Below are 22,098 nucleotides of genomic sequence, written 5' to 3'. Positions count from 1 at the left end.
ATTGGGTAACGTTTTGGAAACTGCAAAAAGAGTTGTATTTCTTACCGCACAGACACATAAAGGATATCAATGGTTTCGGCAGAGTCTTGGGTCTCGGAAAATATTCGTTTTTTAGGGGATTGGACGTGTAGTTTTGCGTGTAGTTTAACTTGTTTGAGGTATGGATGCTAGGCAAATTTCTGTTATTCTCGACGAACCAATAAAGTTCATCATTCATCAAACCCGATTATTAGCAATTGTCGGTTCATGCCAATAATACAATTACTCCGTTTACATGTGTAATTAGTTATGCGATTACTCAATAAACACTTCTACATGATTCTTTTTTATTAATCGTTGTATGCTTCACGGACGAAACTTGCACCATCATCCTTCTGCAACAAAGTGTCGCCATGTCTTCTTGTATCGGCCCTACTGCTGTATGTTTGAATCCTACTAAGAAAGCCGAGTAAATGCACTCAATGTTAGGCTACATCTGCTACTTACTATCTCAACTATATTTTCAGCTGTTAAAACGATAATATTCTTGTTGTGACTAGCTAGCCTACTTCTTCTCTGTTTAACAGTTGAGCTTTCAGCTTCTCCCTCATTGTAGGCTATTTTAGCTCTTAGCTTTGTTAGATCATGCAGTTCAGCTTCCACACTGCCTCTTTTGTGTGACTCAAACATTTTTGAAATTCATTTCAGCTTTCAGCTTGCTGGTATTTTCTCATTTCAGTATTTTCAGCAATAAAAAAAATATATATATAATAAAACAAACGTTCAGCTCCTTCAGGAGATGTGTGCTGTGTTTTGGTATTTCTCCCTTTTATACTTAAAAAAATGTTAAGGTTATTGTGCAAATTATTCTCCCTTTAAAAGTAATGGTAAATCCTTTCAAATCATTAAAAAAGCTTCCTCTTTCAAACTTAACTTCTTCAGCATACTTTCAGTCCTCCTCTTTCAAACTTAACTACTTCAGCATACTTTCAGATAGAGACACCATTCAACCTTTAAAATGTTCAGGAGACATTCAGCTTATAACTTTCTACTAAATTTTCACTATTTTCAGCTTTTTTAGCATGGTCAGCTATCCCCATTCAGGTTTTCAGCATTCTCACTGCTGTTTCGCAGGAACAGCCTTTTCTAGTTTATTGTTTATTTTCGCGCCCCTAAGGCTCAGTCAATATTTGGACTACATAGACAATGGTGGTGTCAAAAGTTTCGTCTTGGTAGCGATTGCGTTGCTTCTATTCGAATTTACGTTCCGTTGCACAGTTTAGGAGGTTACAACGTTTTTGTGGCGACAAAGTGCCTTTAGTCGACGAAGGGTAATCTGTGCTAGCTACGTCACCACACGTTAGCAACGACGCATGGATACACGCATGGATACAACGTGACGAGAGACTTTGGCCGAATCCCAATACTCCCCCTTACCCCTTCCCCTTAGCCCTTCCCCTTAACTTACCCCTTCCCCTTGGCCCTCGAAAGTACGGGGTAAGGGCTACATAGCCCTAGGAAATGGGACACCACTTGGTTACAGGTACGTCATCTAGCACGTATCGATATCTCCAAAGCAAGTAGTGTTATGCACTGATTTAAACGAAATTCGCTGCTAATGGAGTTTACTTTAAACTGTAGACATGCTAGTCAAAGAAATGCGGGACTGTTGTGCAATTCAGCACTGTAATATTAGCGTACCAAACTAGCGATTTTTAGAAACGTTTCAATTAGGAAAATGGTTGCAAATATATATCTTCATGACTGCATATAACACAAAACAAGACTGTCATAATTTTTTTATCAATTAATTAAGCCGAAAATATTATATTTAGCGGACTCTCTGGATGATCTGGCCGCCATTGTTGCCGGTCGCGCAGTTTTCACATAGCCCTCGGTTTCAAGTAAGCTCCCGACCTCACTTGGTTTTAAGGGGTGTATACCCCTTAGTCTTAGCCCTTCCCCTAGCTCAAAAAGAGTATTGGGACACCACTAGCTCTCACGGGAACGCGCAAAACGAAGGGGAAGGGGTAAGGGGTAAGGGTAAGGGGTAAGGGGGAGTATTGGGATTCGGCCTTTCTAGCTTGCAAGTTGCCCGTGAGACTGCCTCTAGCAACGACGCATGGATACAACGTGATACTTTCTAGCTCGCAAATTGGAGCTTGGATTACGAGTGAAAAATACCACCCCCCAAAAATTACAACCATTTGGCTTTGTAGACAAAGCGATTTCAAGTGGAACTGCAATCTCGCATTTTTCATTTAGGTCGTGACAGTCTTTGAAATTTGAGCGAGTGCAGGTCGTCCGTGAGACCGCTTCTAGCAACGACTCATGGATACAACGTGATACTTTCTAGCTCGCAAATTGGAGATTGGATTACGAGTGAAAAATACCACCCACAAAAAATCAAAACCATTTGGCTTTGTAGAGAAAGCGATTTTGAGTGGAACTGCAATCTCGGATTTTTGATTTAGGTTGTAATAGTCTTTGAAATTTGAGCGAGTGTAGGTCGCCCGTGAGACCGCCTAGTCTTTTAGGCGGCAGCCATGCTAGAACTCGCGTCCTAGTAGTAGCTAATTTTATAGTTCAATTTACACGAAAAAACTGAAAGGGGGAAATGTTAAGACGATATGACTATTGTGAAAACAGCCAGGTGGTGAGATTTTAATATAGGTTTCTGTAAAAACGTTGATTTGTTTGATACGTGAGAGCCTGTCAGCCTCCATTGACGATTGCGGAATGTTGTCAACAGTGTTGATACTCAGTCAACTGTCGATCTGCATCTGGTGAGTATTTTCTTAATTTCGTACCAGGGTCAATTCTACATCTAAATGGACAGCAGTGTTTTAAAGATATGGCGATTGCGAAGACAGCCAGCGGGTCAGCATAGTTTGTTATTTGTGTAAAACTTGGAATTTGAGTGAGACAGCGTCTTGTTTTGACGTTAGCTACAGAGGCAGTGTAGTAGGCTACAGTACTGTCTTCAATGCCACAGCTATAGCTAAACTTTATTATGTCTTATTACACGGCTGTTCTTAATGCTGCAGAATGCTCTATTCACTTGAATGGGGCTTCCCAACGTTTTGCGGTGAACAATTTTCTTATATTTGACCGTTGCTATGCATATTTGACCGCTGTCAAGGGAAGTGACCTTTTTGCCTCGGATTCACGTCTTTCGTAGCACTCCGCTATGGAAGCAAATCGTGACCAAAATTCAAATGAAAATGCATTTCCAGAAATGCTTTTTCATTTTAAGAATGTGGCTGCATTATTTGACTCATACATAAAATGAGTAATCAATCATTCTATTTGCATTTTAATTTTCTTCTTTAAGACTGCTCATTCTTTCACTTAATTAAAATGAAAACGAAAAAGACATTTGAATTTAATTTTCAAAATATGCCCCAGCAAATAGATACCAAAATGCGATTTGAAATGTAAAATTCGAAAATTTCCAGAAATGCGTTTTCATTTTAAGAACGTGGCTGCAAAATCGTGACCACAATTCAAATTCAAATGCATTTCCAGAAATGCTTTTTCATTTTCGAGAACATGGCTGCAAAATCGTGACCACAATTCAAATTCAAATGCATTTCCAGTAGGGATGGGAATATTCACCGATTCGCATCGGTGCATCGGCATAAAAGTTCACGATGCGATGGCCCGGATCAAAAAAGTGTGCACCGGATACAATGTGGGATGAAATCGCGATTCTAACATCTTTGCATCGGTATAATCCGATGTATTTATATAGAATGATGTGTATGCGAACACCTTTAGTATTTAGAAATTTGACTAATGATTTGTGACCAATAATTTTATAATTAGTTAGTTTCTTAAGCACGCTCTTATCTCCACTGCTGTCAGTGGCCGATTATCGTGAAGTCTCTCGGCAAAGTTTCGCGCGAGTTGGAGGCGTGTTCGGGCGAGTAATATCATGACGGAGGAAGAGTTAGACGTTACTACAAATTGCAATAAATCCAAGGTTTGGCAACACTTCGGATTTTACAAGAAAGCTGGGCAATTTGACAAGACCCATGCAATTGGCAAGATATGTTGTGCTGCTATAAAGTACACAGGCAGCACGGTTAATTTAGGTTGTCACCTGAAGAGGCTACATGGTATTTGTGTGGAGACGTCTGCCTCCCCCTCGGATTCAGCTGGCTACTGTCAGTGGCTAGCTCCATCGGTACCCTAAGCAAGAATAGGAAGCTATTTTCCGACAAAACAAATCCCTGTTGTGTACGACAAAGTAAGACGAGAGATAGCTGAGTCATTGAGAAAATGTTTAGGGAAAAAGTAGGACGTATGAGTTCAATTTAGTGTGTTGTATTATGACAGTGTTTACAGCAGCTTGTGACTGCCTTTAATAGTTTACCCTTTTACATTCAGAGAACACATACAACAGGAAAGAAGGACTGGTTTAAGGCAAGGTCTAGGCCTGATGTTATTTTATCTATTGTCAGAGACTTTTAATATGTGAAATAAAACTTTCACTTGTTTAGTTAATTGATGATTTGCAGTCTGACAAAGAAATAAATCATAGCATAAATGTAAATCAATATGTACCATATTAAATTGCATGGCATCATATTCCCTTTGCATCGCATCTCATTGAATCGCATTGTGTCGAATCGCACTGCATCGCAATAGGGGTGAATCGTATCGTATCTCATTAGTAGTTGCTTTTATGTATCTTTAATGTATCGGATCGTTGGCAGTGCATCGAGATGTGTATCGCATCGTCCTAAGTGATGGAGATGCACATCCCTAATTTCCAGAAATGCATTTTCGTTTTCGTGTTCTGCCCGCAAAGAACTGCCCATAATTTGAAAACGAAAATGCATTCTGAGCGGCGCAGCAGAGTGACGTCAGTAGCCTCTCTTCTTCAGCTCCCTGCTGACCGAGCTACCCATCTTGTTCGGTAGGGGGCGGTGTGCACATACGCATTGCATTACATGACAACATTTGCCGGGAAATTGACTGAATTGCCAAGTCTTTAGAGGACGCATCACAGATTATGGCGCTCCCTCTAATTGTGCAGATACTTGTAAGGTATTTTCTTGTGTGCTTTTATTGTGACAGGGGTGTGTGGTTCTGACGTTGGAAGAAAGTGAGTGGAGTGAAATGCTATGTGTGGGGGAGATACAGTAAAGATGTACAAAGTGTATGGAACTAAAGCTGACAAAGGTATCTGAATTTGAATATGAAAGTTAAGAAATATTTGTGTGTCGAATTTCATAAAACTGAAATATTTTGCTGTTTAAAATATAATATCTGAATTATTTGTATGCCGAATTTAATTAAACGGAATTATTTGATCCAAAAATTCAGATTCTTGAAATTCAGATTCTTGAAATTCAGATTCTTGAAATTCAGATTCTTGAAATTCAGATTGCTGAAATTCAGATTCAGATTGCGGAAATTCAGATTTTGTCTGAAATAGGCCAAAGGTGAAACAGCTTGCTTTCACAGGGAAAAGCAGACGATTTCAGAACGACCGAACTTTACCTCAGAACAAAAGCTCAGTTGCTCATTGGAGGAACAGTATTGAGCAAGTGCTTATGAAACTTGTAAACACTTGTGTCTTCTCCTTTGCCAAAATCGGCTGTTACTGTTACCAAGTGAGTCGAGACAGACTCGGAGGGCGGCGGAGACCGATGGAAGACGTGGAACAACTGGCAAAGCTATAGCCTATATATTTATGTTTCGTTGTTTTCTTTTCTGTGTTGGAGTTCTTTTAAGAGCTTGATGCCATCAACATCCAGCCTGATATAAAATCATGAACTTCAATTGTGTCTCTTAATTATAATACCCACACAGAAAATCCAGGTTGAATCAAGTACTGTATTGCCAATAGCCAATTTTGGATGGTCAAGCATATTTTTCATTGTCTCCTTATTTCTATCAAAGTCAATGTTCAGCCTATAGGCTATGTTCATTTGCTAAGTGACATTTCATATCGGTTATGGTTAGTGAAATATTTGCTTTCTGAGAGATCGGACATAGCCTATTTAACAGCATATAAGGACCTATCTATCAGAATATATCTGTAGTGCGGCCGGGTGTGATTTGATTCATCGTCCACACATCATCTGGAAGTCAGTTTCGATCAAATACCAACTATCTCCATACTACATCTTGCCGACGTATCTTATACACATCGGGCCGACGTCGGCAAGAAGTATGTGTGCTATCCCAGATGATCTGGGTCTTCCTCAAGCAACTATCAACTCAGTTTGTTCTACTCGGTCACGGGCATCAGACTCAGATATATTATTAGTTTCTACCAGCTCAGCTAATTCTATCAGCGTATGCACAATTTGAGGGAGCGCCATGATCTGTGATGCGTCCTCTAAAGAACAGGTGTTGTATCACCCGATGCATGACTCTCTGGATTGGCACCCCCTCGCGGGAGCGCGCGCGATTCAAAGAGTGAAAGATTTCGTCTTGATATTGCATCCAAAAGAAGGGGAGACAGAAGTCTCACATTATACCGTCTTTGTTGTTGAATTGAAAAGAAGGATGTCTGTTATCTGTGTAAATATCAGATGCTATTTTCAACACAAAATCCTTAAAATTCGTCATTCAAACGGTATACGCGAACCAACATTCTTGCTCCACGACATCGCATTCTGAGGAAATATACCCCCCCAGTATGATCATGATTATTGCTACACAAAATGTATTTTGTGTAGCAGGTTCAAAGTATTTCACATGGCATGGCTCTTCATACTAATGTATAGGTTCAAAGGCATGCGATTTTAATGCAGTTAGCCTGTGCGTAGGGTGGGTTACTCAGACAGGTCGAAAACAACAGCCTTCTGATGCAGAATCAGCTGTCCTGAAAAGGGACCAAAGGTTCACATGCCTAGCCTACAAAAGACAAGTACTAAAAACAATGTATCAACCATGTATCAACATCAAAAGAACCATCAAATCCTTTTTTAAGATAGGAAATATTATTCTTATTGTTTAAATAAATGAAATAAATGAAAAAATAAAACATAATAATCCCTCACCTACCATGGACTATTCTGTTTTCAGACCTGTCCACCCTATACATACACATGTATTGGTATTCAATTTATGCTATTAAATGTACATAATGCTGGCGTAGAAGGATAGAAACGTATGCAAGGGGAGAGCATTTCATGGCAGGTTTCCCATTAGATGTAAGTGCAATGAACCCCCTGTTAACCCTGACCAGGACAGTGTGACATGCCTGAAACTTACTGTGGTTACTCATACTAGTGCCCTTAGTGTACAGTAAGAATCATTTGATGCTGGGATATACAGAACAGACAATACAGGGGGGGGTGCATCTCACGACAGGCTTGTTTCATTCCTTGTTGTCACGAAATGCACCCCCCGCTAACCCTGACTAGGAAAGTGTCACATGCCTGAAACTTACTGTGCTTACTGATACTAGTGCCCTCAGTCTACAGTAAGAATCAATTGATGCTGGGATATACAGAACAGACAATAGAGGGGGGGTGCATCTCACGATAGGCTTGTTTAATTCCTTCTTGTCACAAAATGCACCCCCCGCTAACCCTGACTAGGAAAGTGTCATATGCCTGAAACTTACTGTGCTTACTCATACTAGTGCCCTCAGTGTACAGTAAGAATCAATTGATGCTGGGATATACAGAACAGACAATAGAGGGGGGATGCATCTCACGACAGGCTTAATGCACCCCCTGCTAACCCTGACTAGGAAAGTGTTACATGCCTGAAACTTGCTGTGGTTACTCATACTAGCCCCATATTGTGCAATGCACACACTCTGTGAATAACAGACACTATAAAATTAAAGATATTGAATACAATTAAATAATATAAACCTTTTATTATTTGCAATGCAGTTGCAGTCCCATATTACCTGCTGGTAGGTATTTTGATTTTGGGAAACAGTACAAATGAGCTGACAGGACAACCACTGTCCTGTTGTAGTTGTATGCATAACCAATACAATCTAGTGTATGATAAATACGTGACTCCTTTTGTGTTATTTTCTTTGTTACTAATGTTTATTGAGGTACATCTTCACAAAGTATTTCTTTATGTCAAGGCAGTTCTGTATATCCCAGCATCAAATGATTCTTACTGTACACTGAGGGCACTAGTATGAGTAAGCACAGTAAGTTTCAAGCATGTCACACTGTCCTAGTCAGGGTTAACAGGGGGTGCATTGCAGTTACATCCCATGGAAAACCTGCCATGCCACCCTACGCACAGGCTAACTGCATTAAAATCGCATGCCTTTGAACCTATACATTAGTATGAAGAGCCATGCCATGTGAAATACTTTGAACCTGCTAATAATCATGATCATACTGGGGGGGTATATTTCCTCAGAATGCGGAGCAAGAATGTTGGTTCGCGTATACCGTTTGAATGACGAATTTTAAGGATTTTGTGTTAAAAATAGCATCTAATATTTACACAGATAACAGACATCCTTCTCTTGAATTTAACACCACTGACTTTATAATGTGAGACTTCTGTCTCCCCTTCTTTTGGATGCGATATCAAGACGAAATCCTTCACTCTTTGAATCGCGCGCGCTCCCGCGAGGGGGTGCCAATCCAGAGAGTCATGCATCGGGTGATACAACACCGGCAATTCAGTCAATTTCTAGGCAAATTTGGTCATGTAATGCAATGCGTATGTGCACACCGCCCCCTACCGAACAAGATGGGTAGCTCGGTCAGCAGGTAGCTGAAGAAGAGAGGCTACTGACGTCACTCTGCTGCGCCGCTCAGAATGCATTTTCGTTTTCGAATTATGGGCAGTTCTTTGCGGGCAGGACACGAAAACGAAAATGCATTTCTGGAAATGCATTTGAATTTGAATTGTGGTCACGATTTTGCAGCCATGTTCTTGAAAATGAAAAAGCATTTCTGGAAATGCATTTGAATTGTGGTCACGATTTTGCAGCCACGTTCTTAAAATGAAAACGCATTTCTGGAAATGCATTTTCATTTGAATTTTGGTCACGATTTGCTTCCATACTCCGCAAGTAGTCCGGTAACTTTTCAACCCCAGCGTACTCTTAATTAATTAAATTAATTTTCGAATTTTACATTTCAAATCGAATTTTGGTATCTATTTGCTGGGGCATATTTTGAAAATTAAATTTCAAATGTCTATTTCGTTTTCATTTTAATTAAGTGAAAGAATGAGCAGTCTTAAAGAAGAAAATTAAAATGCAAATAGAATGATTGATTACTCATTTTATTTATGAGTCAAATAATGCAGCCACATTCTTAAAATGAAAAAGTATTTCTGGAAATGCATTTTCATTTGAATTTTGGTCACGATTTGCTTCCATACTCCGCAAGTAGTCCGGTAACTTTTCAACCCCAGCGTACTCTGTTGCTTAGCGAGGTCAGCTGATTTGAAGCCTAAAGAATGTCTATGAAGTTTAACGTCTTTGGCGAACTATTTCTCTGCTGATCAACAATACGAATGGTAACAAATACATTGTAAAAAGACACACTGTGTTAAGTTGATTTTGTTGGCAAGTAGCCGTGTAATAAGCGGGATAATGTATAGAACGCCGGTCATTATCGGGGAAATAAGCCCCTTCATGGCGAAACAACTGGCGAAAACTCCGCTTGGCGTCGTGCCTAACAACTCCCCTTACCTGTTCTAAAATCAGCGCAAACCAAGGCCTCTTGGGGCTTATTGCTTTTATAAATCCTAGACTGTTGCCCATGTTGGTTAGTGGTAGCTGATTTAAACTGCTGTATTCTATTTTAGTTAATCCTATTTTTATTGCTTTCCTACAGGTACACTTGCACTTAGAGATTCATGTTGTGTAATTGTAACTTGCTTAACTACATGCTCTTATGGTTTCTTCCCTTTAGCACTTATTTTTTGGTTGTTCACAATGTGTACTTCTTGTTTTTGGCTACCCGCAATGCTTTGGGGCTATCTTGTTGTTATTATCAGTGACCTATGCACTTTGTAAAGCTCTCTCTTGGAAGTCGCTTTGGATAAAAGCGTCTGCTAAATGAATACATGTAAATGTTATCCCCTACAAAAGAAACATTCTAATTTCCTGAGCTTTCAAACAATCAGTGGAGTGTGGATAGCAACGGCAGCTAGCTTGCCTCTAGCAAACTGCTTTTGAATTAGCCATGTCATTGCTTGCTTTAAAATAACATTATTATATTTACGTTGATACATTAAGATGCTTTTATGAATAAATATGTCCTACCACTTGAGAAACACTGTCCTACACATAATTAGACAAATGCAATATTAGACGTCCCATAGCCTACAACCTCATAGCCAGGTGCAACAGGTGTCTCAAGAGGATTAAGGAGTTGAAGAAGCAGATGCTGTGTCTTCCTCTTGTTGGACAACCAACAAGTTGTTTATATCTGAATACAATTTACTAAGTTACCTACTGAGCAATACCATCTGAGTGATACATGTAATTTTTACAAAATCAATATCAAGGGAACACAATGGTCAGAACTGCAGTCATACACTTAAATGCTTTTTAAAATATGTAAACACCAGTTTGAAAACACCATTTGTGAGTTACACTCACAATTTCCCCAGAAATTGTACCCTCTCTAGTATATTCTTATTATTTATTGTTTCTTTTCGCCCCCCTAAGGATGCCTCAATATTTTGACTATATAGACAACGTCGATGTCAAAAGGTTCGTCTTGGTCTCGATTGCTGGTTCTATTCGGATTTATATTCCGTTGCACGGTTTAGGTTTTAATTAAGTTTTTGTGGCAAAAGTGAAGCTAACGGTGGCTACTGACGTCACTAACGTCACGAAATCATCGCGTGACTACCTTTAGCAGAACATTATTTTAGCAGCTCGTTAACTTCTGGGAGATAGGTAGGCTAACTGCTTAACTGCAAGGGTGCTGCAGAAACACCACAAGCAAAGAGGCCAGGGTGATAACTATTTACTCATTTTACTTTGTGATATGAAACACAATTGTGAAGTGGAATGTACAATATAAGCTGATATAAGGACAGGTTACATCTACTTTCGGAAACAGTAGTCTACTATTTCACTGAAGCATTAGCATCATGACATTAGCCTCTGTTGCCCGGGCAACACATACTATAGCAGTCTATGATGCATCTGTTTTCAATCGTTAAAGTAAACATTCCTCACAAATACATTTTCGTTGTAGGATTTATAATTATGACATTAGATTACAAGTAAACGATTTGTTGGTGACATTTTCTGTGGTTTCAAACCAGTGTAGCTCACTGCAACGCTGTACTGTAGCATACTCTAACAAAAAAAAACATCTCCACAACTGTTTACAGTAGCCTACGTAGGAAGTCATAGGCGGCACTACCCTTACTTAAATCAAAAGTCGTTCAATAAGGTGAAATTATCTGACTAGTGACTACTAACCTGAACTCCATTGCCACAGCCTAAACTTCAATCGGTTCATGAAAATTATTCATTTCAGCCTAGACCGTACAACGGAAGAAATGTTAAATCGAATTCAACCAACCAATCGCTACCAAGACAGTCCAGTAGTAGTTGTAGCCTACAATTTACCGGGGCAGATTCTCCACACAGCAGGGCTATATCGCATTTTGCCTTGTTACTGAGAATGATCGCTACCACTGACATTTTCCCCTGGATAAATGTTAGGCCTACGTTTTGGGGGGCATATTTTCAATTAGCAGATGGTACTATTTGAATCGCGATTACATCTGAGATAGCTACTGCCGGTAACGTCGTTGTTAAAATAAGCTTCAAAGGGGGTTCTTTCGCTATTAATGAATGAATGCAATATGAGTATGCTAAATGCCTGAAAATATCACTAGAAGGGAAAACTTACAATGACGTTTAAGTCATAGAGATTAGGTCAATTTTTACACCTGTCTGCCAAATGTATTTGTTTTGATGAGGTTCAACTATGAGGTTGCTGATCACCATTCCCTCTTGCAGGGGAAATTAGAAGACAACTATTTAATTGTACTCTTCACTCTTAGTATTTTGAGTTGTAAATAAGCAGATAAAATATGCTTTTAAATCTATGTAATCTTTATAAATAATAAGTAGGCTATGCATTTTAACGCAAGCAAGCACACTCTACAATTTCCCCAGAAATTGTACCCTCTCTAGTTAATATTATTATTATCGTCCAGGCAGGCTCGCTCTACGTACTACAAGCGGTGGTCCAACGGAAGAAAGGAGCGGTACTGCGCGGAGCCGACGGCGGTCCTAGACCGGAGTGGACATATGCCAAAGCAGCTGTAGGCTACGAGACATTTCCTTGTTTTAAAGGACAGAGAGTGTTTTTAGTATTTGGACATTTTATCCTTTATTATATCAATAAAAACCATTTTCTCCATCCGTCTCTCGGCTGTGTCACAGTGTCACTAGTGTGACAGTCACACGGATCCTTCAGCCCCCCCCCCCCCCCCACGTCACCAGAACCAGTGTAGTTTATGTCATAGTCAAACACAATATGCTGCAAGGAGGGAGAGAGAGACAGATAGGTGGGGGAGAGAGATGGCAACAGTCATGAGATACATAGAAAGACTAGTCGATGAAGAGAGAACCACTTTGTTTCAGTTGGAGCAATAGACTTCCTCCCAAGCCTGCGATCATAATTAGTTGTTGGCGGAAAGGGATGTGAAATGTCAACTGTATTCATAAAGAGAATAGCATTGTGAAATAAACTCTGGATAGTATGACGTGTTATTGAATGTGATGTTGACGATGGCGTCCATTCTTGTGATACAGCTAAACACAAAGCCTATGATAATCTTACTACGAACACAGAAGTCTTTTAGACTTCATGTCGTGGAACTTGTCAACAGTCCAAGAGGAAACTTTCCTTTCTCCGACCGCGAAGAGGAAGCTCTCCTTTCTCCGACCGAGAAGAGGAATCTCCTTTCTCCGACCGAGACGAGGAAGCTCCAAGCCCCCACCCCTCTACTCTCGGCTTGAGGCAACAGCCCCGGTGGATGTAGTTGGTATTGCATTTCCGATTTTCTACCCGACTCGTTTTTATTCTATTAACTCCAGTCAACATATCGAAAACTATCTCCCCCAATAATTTTTGTTAGATTCTCGAACCTGGCTCATACTACTAGCTTTTTCATAGAATAATTTTTCCTGATTTTTGCAAAGATTGAAACCAATCCGAAATGGGTAAACTAGCAGCCCATTTACTTGCTTACGTCAAGAAAAGTTGCCTGGAAACGTGCTCGCGGATACGAACAATGAACGAGCACAAAAGGGAGCATCAGCAAATCGCTGATTTACCTGAGCTGAATGAGAACAAAGAGAAAGGATTTGATAATCTACAGCTGCCTTTATTGTAGTTTTACAAATGGTTGCACATACATGACGGTTGTTTGTTGAGTTAATGTAAGTTATTTTAAAGCAGATTTAACCATTTTGTAATGAACGCTATTATGCACATGGCATGACAAACGTAATTATAGCCTAATCTAATTAGTTATAATATCGTGGCATGGTACAGCTTCATTATATATTGTTGACATGTTATTCTGAGGCAAAGACAAAGATGAATAAATCATGTCTGATAACGTCAATATTGTTATGGTCGTTATATTGTTAGAACTTTAAGTCAGTTAACACCACAACGATGGCATTAACAATAAGCTAGTAATTGTAAACAACACTCATCATCATTATAATAGTAAAGGTATAGGCTTTATTTGCTTTGCAAAGCTAGAACAACAACGGAGCCAGATATTCAGGTTTAAAGTTTATTTATCCGACACAATTCATAAGCAGTTAAACTATAAACACAAAGCAAAAAGAACAACGTATAGGCCCTGCATGTATAATACTACAGTACTAATAGTATTGATTTTCGTAAAGCTCACATGTAGGCTATCTGCTTCTTGATCGGACTTCTACCACATTCTGACAGTTTTCTGCAATGCCTTAGCTCCAGCTCACAAGCTTGCGACTGGTTGTCGCAAAGTATGACGTATACAGCTAGTTGCAAGCATGCATGAGTTTCGGAGCTAGGAACAAGCTTCTGCGCAAGACCGGACGAGTCGGTCTGGAAAGATGGCGCGGTCCATTAGGAGCTCTCGCTTGCCTCACTGCGCCACTGAGCACTTTTCATAGTAATGAATGGGGACGCCATCTTGGAAGACAGAAGTAGCTGTCTCTAGTTATATTAACTCTATGGGAAGCTCTCCTTTCTCCGACCGAGACGAGGAAGCTCTCCTTTCTCCGACCGAGACGAGGAAGCTCTCCTTTCTCCGACCGCGAAGAGGAAGTGGCCTTCAGCTCTTCTGAATTTGGTATTCACAATACTATGGGGTAGGCCTATTGTGAAGAGGAAGATACGATATGCCAGACCCAACAATGCAGAAGAACTGAACGCCACTATCAGAGAAACCTGGGCTCTTATAACACCCGAGCAGTGCCACAGACTGATCAACTCCATGCCACGCGCATTGCTGCAGTAATTCAGGCAAAAGGAGCCCCAACTAAGTATGGAGTGCTGTACATGCTCATACTTTTCATGTTCATACTTTTCAGTTGGCCAAGATTTCTAGAAATGTTTTCTTTGTATTGGAAGAAGTAATATTATAATTTTCTGTTTTTGTTATAATCATCAACATTTCAAAACCTTTTTATGATATTCTAATTATATGACCAGCACCTGTCTATGTATTGAAGTGGCCGATCAGGGAAACAAATGAAACCGCTGAGAAATGGATTAAAGGTGACTGGCATTTGGCCACTTCTCTCTAACAGATAAGATGTGGCCGGTCTGACAGTAACTCCCGGGCCACTTTTTTTCCCGCAGTCCGCCCCTGACCCCAAGATAAATTATTTGGTTTAGTACTTAAATAATTAAGATAATTATCAATCAAAGGCCCCTTCTTGAATACCTACTGTAGTTTCCTAGGTTCCTATTTGAAGCTTCAGCTTGACGCTCGACTTTCCACATGTCACTTGAAAATATTCCACGAGTCCACTTCTTTTAGCCTATTTAACTGTTTATTTGAAACTATTGAAGCAACATTACAAACAACCAAGGTTATCCATAAAGTAAATTATATATCCAATTATATAGTGCGAGAGTGAGGTCTAAAAACGATTTCCCTCCAATCTTCCATCAGTTATCCTATCCGTTTCCCACTGTGAGTGAAATTGTGTGGGTAAGTCCGTTATGTATGTGTCTGTTTGAGTGAGGCGATGTGTTACGTGTTGTGTTGTGTCTGCAAGCGACTGAGAGGCGGTTGGAACCTAAACTGTACTGTCCTGTAGCTAGTGGTACGTGCCAGTGCCTCCGCTGGCACAGGACAGTAGCTAGTGGTACAGGACAGTGCCTCCGCTGGCACAGGACAGTAGATAGTGGTACGTGCCAGTGCCTCCGCTGGCACAGGACAGTAGCTAGTGGTACAGGACAGTGCCTCTGCTGGCACAGGACAGTAGCTAGTGGGACAGCGCCTCCACTGGTACAGGACATTAACTTTACTGTTCTGTTGATAGTGGTACCAGAGAATGTCTTATATAGAGAGAACTGCCACTCTCTGGAAACTTCCGGGTTCTGAACTGGTTGAAGTTCCATGTGAGGGCGCTAACGAGCAAGTGCAGAATGAATGGAGGTCTATGGAGCGGTACCCCTCAAAATCCACTTTTCTCAGGATATAATTTTTTGTCTAGAAATTTGAATTCTGAATTCGAAAGGAGAGGCAAAAAAAAAAAACACCTCTGGCTGTTAGATTGTTTTAAAGTCGCTTTCTGTTCTAAAAAGTTTTTGAAAATGTCATTGACGTCATACACATCGTACGACCAGAGCTACTGCTTGACGGCAAGCTCTGGTCACTTACTTTTTTCTCTCAGGGCATCGACAACACAGCTGACAGGTTAGGCTCTCCCTGTCAATACACATGCTAGAAAGAGTTTTGGCTTGCAAATGTTGTTGCTAATGCTCCGACATTCTGATTCCTCTTCGGATGCCATCAAGCGGGAGCTCTGGTCATATCAGTCCTTCACTAACCAGTCCGCATTCATTAGCAGAATGCTAGCGTGTTATGGGCAACAACGACTCACCATGTAAGAAATCAAAAGGACATAAGTACTCGTTCATTCAACTTTCGACCTATAACCAATGTTGAACATGCACAAACTACAATCAAATCGGAGATTTTTCAACGACGATCAGGCGAAAGAGACACATTTAGCCGTTTAGCTCCATAGACTCCCATTCAACATGCACTCGCTCGCGATCACCCCCAGTGGAACTCTGGTGGAACTGCAGCCAAATTCTGTACAAAGGGGCTTAATAGGGAGTGGCAAGGCTCTCCTTAAACAGGCTCTGGTGGTACGCAAGTTTCTCATGGCAGTTGCATTGGGTGTATTGCAGCTTTTGTTTACTGTCATGGAGACTAACTGCCCCGCGGCCATTTTAGAATAGGAGAACAGGCTATTCACTTTTATTTTTTAAATATGTGTGGCGGCCTGCGGAAACCCGTGGCCGCTCATTGTAGCCATAAAAGATCGAAAATCGTTTTCTGTCAAAATTGAGATTTATGTTTTGTATTGTTAACACCCTAAACTTCATTGTAATGTACAAAAAGTATATGATTACTTGGACATGTCAGCTTGCAAGGTTTTCAAGCAATGTCTGCCTGCTCTTTTGAGTGCTGCAGCAGCCCATAACAACTGATAAATGAAATAACTTGCTGAGAAGTTATTAACCCTATACTTAAACTGACATTCACAACGTCATTACGAACAAAATGATTTTCTCCCATATCACTTTTTGACACAGGTCGACTTTAAAATGTGACTTCAGTTGTGATAAAGATATCTTAAGTGATTTAATGAATGAGTGAGTGATTTAAACAGATTTGTATCCAGGAGAGTTTGTAGTTTCCAATATGTATAAAACCCAGAAAGTACATTTGCAATTATAGGGTGTCATTTATTGACATGGTTCTTCATATGAAAATAATGACCTATTATTAACAACTATATTTACTCAAAAGTATCGAAATGCAAATGTAGTAATGTACATGCATTGACTTCAGTTATTACTATTAATTATATACGGTACTAGGAGGCGCTGATAACAACACAAGGATGTGCATTAGAGACGTAGGAGAGTCTACAACGGTGGCTCATGTGCACGCTTAAATTCAGTTTCTCTGAATAAAATAATTTGTTACTAATTCATTTCGTGTGTACAAATATGCTTTACAATCACACCATTACACTATGTGCAATATAATGTCTAAATTGACTACTTTGTATGGTAAGCTTGTAGTGAGACATCAAACCTATGGTATGGAGTCTGTTAGCACAAACAGTTTAACTTATTTTTTTAAATAAATGTTTATAGCCTATTCTAAAATGGCCGCGGGGCAGTTAATCGACATGACAGTAAACAAAAGCCAAGACACCCAATTCAACTGCCACGAGACACTTGCGTACCACCAGAGAATGTCTAATATAGAGTAGGGATGGGCGTGGTTAATCGAATATCCGGATATCCTAAAGTAAGTTAGTATTCGAATACTTTTTTCGAATACTTATGAACGTAGTTTAATTAAAAAAAACATTTTATTGAAAAACCGTCGTGTTGTGAATTCTAATAGTTGTGACGTTAGAAAATGATGAAAACCATCAACAAATGTAGGCTACGCCTGTGTTCTGCTGCGAGTCTCCTTTCATTTTATTTGGTGCTACAAGAAGCATAGTGTCCTGGCTAAGCAGTACCTCGCAGCAACCTCAGGTCCTGCAGTCTTTTCTACGCCGGCCTGCTCGTAAATCGACTCCGTACTCGCCTCTCCCCTGAGCATGTTTACATGCTAATTCTCCTGAATAAAAATGCGTATGGCCAATGCAGTTGTGGCTTATTTATTTTCTTACCAGTAGCCATGTAGAGCTAGCGTAATCGGCTGTTTATGTTTACATTGTATGGTGGCGCACCGTATCCTATAGGATTCCGGTTCCAAGTTAATATCCAAGTTAATATGCAATAGTTCTCCATGTGTGTCTTTCGTTTTTATCGAGAATAGCCTACCCAATGTGTTTAATTTAGTCCAATGTAGCCTACTTTTTATTTCACATAATAATAGGCTAATCGCTTCTCCGCCAAATTAAGAGCCTACGTCTGAAGACGCAGCGTTTTTTCAAGTTCATTGTCTTTTCGTCATGTTAATAAATTGATCTTTCATTTGTTTTCTTTATTCAACCCTTATTTAATCTAATAGCTTAACAGTCCCAATTATTGCCAGTATGTGTGGTGGTTCATGTGTTTACTGTATGCTTTGCGTCACGTCAGGCTAATTACATAACGGAACCACATTAACAAAATAGATTATCCGGATATTCGAAAATAATTTCGGATACTATTCGAATAGTGAAATCAGTTAAAATCTCCATCCCTAATATACAGTGGCGGTTCTAGCACAATATGCGCCCAGGGCAAGTTTATCCCCCCCCCCCCCCCTCCGCCAGGAAGGAAGAAATCGTGTGCCGCCCCCTAAAACCGCCCCTGCTAATATAGAGAGAACTGCCACTCTCGGGAAACTTCCGGGTTCTGAACTGGTTGAAGTTCCATGTGAGGGCGCTAACGAGCGAGTGCAGAATGAATGGTGGTCTATGGAACTATACCTCTCAAAATCCACTTTTCTCAGGATATAATTTTTTGTCTAGTAATTTGAATTCTGAATTCGAAAGGGAAGGCAAATAAAAATACACACTGCTGGCTGTTATATTTTTTTAAAGTCGCCTTTCTGTTCTAAAAAGCTTTTGAAAATGTCATTGACGTCATACACATCGTACGACCAGAGCTACTGCTTTACGGCAAGCTCTGGTCACTTACTTTTTTCTCTCAGGGCATCGACAACACAGCTGACAGGTTAGGCTCTCCCTGTCAATACACATGCTAGAAAGAGTTTTGCTGATGTTGTTGCTAATGTTGCTAATGCTCTGACATTCTGATTCCGCTTTGGATGCCATCAAGCAAGAGCTCTGGTCGTATCAGTCCTTCACTAACCAATCAGCATTCATTAGCAGAATGCTAGCGTGTTAAAGGCAACAACGACTCACCCTGTAAGAAATCAAAAGGACATAAGTACTCGTTCATTCAACTTTCGACCTATAATCCATGTTGAACATGCAAAAACTACAATCAAATCGAAGATTTCTCAACGACAATCAGGCAAAAGAGACACATTTAGCCGTTTAGCTCCATAGACTCCCATTCAACATGCACTCGCTCGCGATCACCCCCAGTGGAACTCTGGTGGAACTGCAACCAAATTCGGTACAATGGGGCTTAATAGGGAGTCGCAAGGCTCTCCTTAAACAGGCTCTAGTACCACTATCAACAGAACAGTGACTGTCATGTACCAGTGGAGGCGCTGTCACGTACCACTAACTACTGTCCTGTGCCAGCGGAAGCACTGTCCTGTACCACTAGCTACTGTCCTGTCCCAGCGGAGGCACTGTCACGTACCACTAGCTACAGCACAGTACAGTTTCGGTTCTAACCGCTACTGAAGCGACTGTGCTTATTTGTATGTGTGTCATTAGGTGCCATCGCCATGGACTGCGGCTGCATGAAATGACCGGCGAGAGTAGCCGCTTGCAGTTGGGGAGGAGTTGAAAACGGCTCTGTGAAGTTGGACATTGCAGCCGATCAAGCGCTGTTTGCTTACTTTACTTTATATATAATTAAACTTTGTCTTTCCGTCAGTCAGTCCCGCCGCTAGCCATTTTGGTGCCCTACGCATAATTCCTTTATGATGCCCCCCTCCACCACCACCACCACAGCTGCCCTGTCAATGCATTCTTTGTTTGATATGATGCTAGTTACGAAGTTAATGCGAGCGCGCAATGATTTTGCGCGAAATTTTGGGGCCTTTATTTGAGTGCATAATAGTTTTTGGAGCATAAACAAAATATGTAAAATAAACAGCCGTTTTTCAATTGGTAAAACCTTGTCTAGTGAAGGTGATGTATTTTTGTCTCTTAATTTTTCATCCCCACCCTTACATTTCTTAGCATGGTTTTCCAAATTAATTATAAACATTTAAAACTGAAAGCATGCAGCCAAGGAGCTCTCCACCTTTATTACTCATTTCAAAACTATTTGATCAATCGAATATAAAAGCATCATAGAATGTACAGTAAAGTAACATCTAGCTGGCGTCAGTTATTTCAAATGCATAGATAACATATTTGAGTGTGCTAAAATTTGCAATAACGTCAGCTGGTTCTAGGTGTATGCATAGGCTAACTATAAGTTAGCAGCACATTTCCCGTATTTAACAATAATTAAACATGGACTTACCTGAAAGTGATGCACGGGCATCATCTCGCAGTTTATTTCTTTTTCTGCCCCTGACTACTGTTGTCTTTTTGAGGCCATTTTCGAAAAGTTTACCTAGCCTACTGTCACAATTCGTCAGGCCACTGAGGTAGGAAAGGGCACCCACGGCGAGCTTGGAAAGTTGAGTGTGTCTTTGTTTTTTTGTGGGGGGGGGGGGGGGCGGCATCGTCGTAACATTTTTTGAGCGATTAAATATATCTCTTGTTTTGCCTGTTTTGTGATTTACATGCCTAAAAGGTGCGTAATATTTATATAGGCCTACTGAAATAATATTGGCATTATAATTATAATAACTATGATGATTTTTCAGTTGGCAATTTTTTGGTGCCCCCTCAGAACTTGGTGCCCTACGCACAGCGCGTAGTGCGCGTTATGGGAGCGGCGGCACTGCCGTCAGTGAAGAGGCGGACTAAAACCCTTCCTTCAACAATTTTTTTTTTCCATTAAACTGTTTGGTCAGGATTTTAGCATTGGCGAAACTGAAGGTGTCAGAATAATTACAAAACTAGTCAAAGTTGTCGTGTGTGAGTCTGGCCAATCATGAAATAGCTGTGTCGTCATTAGAACCTGTGCAGTTGCTCTTGAAAAAATGCGCTTGGCTACACAGCTGGCAGTTCTCGAATCGATCTCACGGTACTTGGCTACATCACAGTGACCTAGCGTCGGCGCCGTCTCAAGTCGGACAAAAAGTCTAACCAGAATTCACTGTTTCAAGTCAGCCACCTGCAGCCGGCTGCGGCGCTGTATGAAGTCAGTCCATTTCGAACGCACATAATGTCGTGTGTGTTGTGTCTACCTCACCATGGTCAAAAGCCTTGTTGGTGCCCCTCAGGGCTGCCAGGCTGAGGGCAGCAATAATATCAGCTTGTTTGGTCACGCCCAGGGCTCTCTCCACTGCCTCTGTCCCCAGCAATGTCATCAACTGAGTTCCGTTAATCAGCACAACGCCCTGCATAACTAATAAGCATCTGCGGCAATTAACATAAGCAATATTTCTCACTGCTCCTGCCTTAAGCAACCAATGAGCATAGGCACAGTCTGTGGCTTTTTTCCAATCTGTTTATATTGGAGAGCTCCTCAAATGCAGATGTTGCCCAACTTGAAGCATCTTACTTAAGCAAGCTCAGTAATGTAAACACTGGCAAACACACAGCTTGTCAACAGCACAGTAGCTCCTTTGGATTTAGCACGAGAGGTGCTAATCCATGACCTACCAGAACCTAATGAAACAGGTAAACACTGCATTTCAGTCAGTCCTTCATCCAAGAGAAAAACACATTTCACATTAGTTTTCTGTGTGGCGAGTTGCACGGGGCGTTTTGTAGAAACCTCCTGCCTTAGCGGGGGCCCAGCCACTTTGAGGAGACCACATCCTCCCTCCCCCATCAATCCCAGAGTGAAGTGGGCCAGGGGGGCCAAATCTCCATTCGCCCCCACCGTCCCCTTCTCTGGTACCCAGGACAGACAGGACGCTAGGGACATACACACACGTAGATTTATCCAATTTCAGCACCTGTGACTACTATGTTTTTTTGCTATGTCTGCTTGTCTGGGTTCACCATTGAATGACTTGATCATGGAGTGGGCTGTGTCCATGGAAACACCACTGTGCCCTGTTTCTAGGACAATGGGCCTCATTCACCAAATGTTCTTACGAACAAATTTGTTCTCAAACCCCACTTAAGCGGTTTTCACAAAGATTCTGGCATTCACCAATGTTTTATTATTTGGGATTTGTTCTTAGGTAAGAACAGCATTTACGCACACC

This window comes from Hypomesus nipponensis, chromosome 7, assembly GCF_054491055.1.
Source record: "Hypomesus nipponensis isolate SF chromosome 7, ASM5449105v1, whole genome shotgun sequence".
NCBI lineage: Eukaryota > Metazoa > Chordata > Actinopteri > Osmeriformes > Osmeridae > Hypomesus > Hypomesus nipponensis.
The sequence above is the reverse complement of the archived record's forward strand: the minus strand, read 5'-3'. Positions refer to the sequence as shown.